This window comes from Cupressus sempervirens, chromosome 3 (assembly GCF_028749045.1).
Source record: "Cupressus sempervirens isolate cs-2001-9-10 chromosome 3, ASM2874904v1, whole genome shotgun sequence".
NCBI lineage: Eukaryota > Viridiplantae > Streptophyta > Pinopsida > Cupressales > Cupressaceae > Cupressus > Cupressus sempervirens.
In genome coordinates, this window is record NC_143120.1 from 823,391,565 (window position 1) to 823,394,455 (window position 2,891).

Here is a 2,891-nt window from a genome sequence, read left to right on the forward strand (position 1 = left end):
GGCTCTTCGAGGAACACAATTCCTTTTTATAGGGTTATATTTGCTCCATTACACATCTTTGCCAATAAATCTTAAACTTCCTTGTAAGTTTAAATTAGATTTTGTGTATATTATTTCAAGATGTTTTTGAACTTTTTGAAAGCTCTAGGAGTTATAATCAGGTTTTAGTCTGGGAGGATTCTATAATTTTCTACACTTAGATAAATTTAGTGATTGACAACCTCCTATCATCTTGTACTTGCCTAAGGATAATAGTTACAAATTGAAAAGTATCATCAAGACTCTCCTCACAATCAGGAGGGCCTACCTTATGCACAGTAATTTACAAGGAATCTAGGCAAAATACTATTTCAAGTTCAATAATGTAGTAGTCCTATAAGTATTTTTGTTGGATATTTTCAAGCTTGAAGGCCAAGTCATTTTTCTTCAAAGAAAATAATGGAGAGAAATACTGATGCACACAAGATGATATACTGATATATAAGTTCCTTGTTAGAGGATGGACCCTATTAGGAGTCTGTTACAACATTCAGTATATATGAGTCCCTATTAGGAGATGTGCCAACCATGTTAGGAGTTATAGTACAATGTATGCAAGAAGAGCCCACTGCCCAAACATGCAATTCAACTACAAGAAGAGCTCATTGCTCAAACATATAATTTATTGTTATGTTATTATTTCATTTATTCTATTAGCCAAACCAATCACCTACAAACCTTCTAGACTAGGTCACAAACCTTGGATCCAAATATCAAACCTCAGATCACTCAACAAAACCCTGACAATGAAGTTTCCTTCACCTTCGCTCTGCTCTGCTCAACTTCACATTCCGCTCTTACTGCTTCTTATAATCACTTCTCCATATCTTGTCTATATCACATGATAAAAGAAAATGTCCTTCCTTTATACCGAGTTCATAAAACAATTTTCTGAGTTGGCTATTAGAGCTTTTCAATTTAATCATTATAGGACCACATGAAGAACACATTACACTTAGTGATAACATTAATCTTAGAACTTGCAACTTGAATATTTTTCTGTACATGTAATTCCATGATGAGAAAACTTAGCCACATCATCACCAACATGTCTTCTTCACATCCTCAACCTTGATTCTTAGAATAACAACTCTACTAAGAGATATAACAAGTTTACCAAAACATGCCTCTGTAAACTCTATCTTAGAACAAACATCACCAAAACTTACATAACTTCTTCTAGACTTATCATTTCTTCTTTTGAAGTTAATTTCATATAGTAGATACTTAGACCTATCTCCCATAACCTCAGAAAGTTATAATACTCAACTAGCCATCTGTACCAACTTGATCTTTTCCCTGTTCTTCTGTCATATACCACAAAAGAATGCTATATTGACATCAATGACAAACTCAGTCATGAATGTAACATATCATAATAGCAAAATTTCTACAATACTCCCCCATTAGGTTATCATCATCATTCATGCTTCCAAAAATCTCTCAACAACACCATGCTTTATACTTCATGCTCATTGCCACCTCTCAAGGGGACCTAATTACTTTAAGTTTTCACTAGTTGGGGTTTAATGTTTTTTCTAGAATTGTTCACATATAGATTTTTCATGCCTAACATTTTGTGTCATATTTTTCATGCTTTGAATGTTTAGATATTATGATTTGGATCACTCTAAGTTATAAATGTGGTTAAGAATGTTCTATCAACTTGGCTAGCCAAATTGGAGTTTTTAGGATCCTTAAATCTTTTAAGCTAGGAAACTACCTAAATATGTCATCCAATCTATTAGGGCCAAGTAAGGACCCCAAGATCACCCATTTCCCCAATAAGGATATTGAAGGTTGACCACATTAGGTGACTTGGATTATTTTGGGTAGCCTAATTGACATGGTTGTTGACCCTCGGATAGTTGGCATTTCCCTATTTTTTTGGGAAAGGTTCCTTGATGAATTTTATTTCTTGGTCTTTTCCTTGAAGATCTATGATGTTGTTTTGCATGTATCTTTTAGCCTAAAGTTAGTATTCACCTCTTTTTTGGTGGATTATATGTCATTTTGTGTTAAGGACTAAAGAACAATTCATTCGATTAAAATTTTCTATATACTTATGGACCAAAATCTTAAGGAGGTAATCCCTATGTTTAGATGTCATTTCTACATCCTTTTGGATGTTATTTGAGTCATCTTCAATTTTGTAATGAAGGAGATGCTACTCTGATTCTCATCTTTAGGATGACATAAAATGAAGTTATGAGAAAGTACTTAGTCTCCGTCATATAGAAAAAAGAAGAAGCTTTGAATACATCTTGTATAATCGTTTAAATGTTTTTGCATGTCACATGATTATGTTAGAATAAGTATATGGGAAACAAGATACTGAGGGGGGGGGGGGGGGGTGGGTTTCGAATCAAGATCTTAAACCTTTATCTTCAAAACCAATAATATAAATTCATACCTAATTCATCTCACAGATCTACTATTAAAACTAAAATGCAATAACTTAAATGAAATACATCACACCCATAAATAGTTCAACACATTAAAACAATGATTTCGTAACCCAAAAATACTTCAAGATGAAGGTAAAATTGGGGTGGGGATGAAACCCACAAATCTTCATTGTTGCAACAATAAATTTAACCTATTAGGGTTACAATGTTTGATCGTAAAATATGATCTACCCTGTGAGGGGTCTACCTTATTAAAATCTTAAGAGACTATTAGGTCTCACCTTGTTAAAAAAAATTCACTCACAATGACATAAAGACTCTATTAAGAAATTTACATAGGCCTATTAGGACCACTCTATTAAGAGATTTACCCTGTCTTAATTAACAGTAACTGATTTAGTGTATGATCCTTGGTATGTTCTGCAAGTTGATATTAGGTCTTCT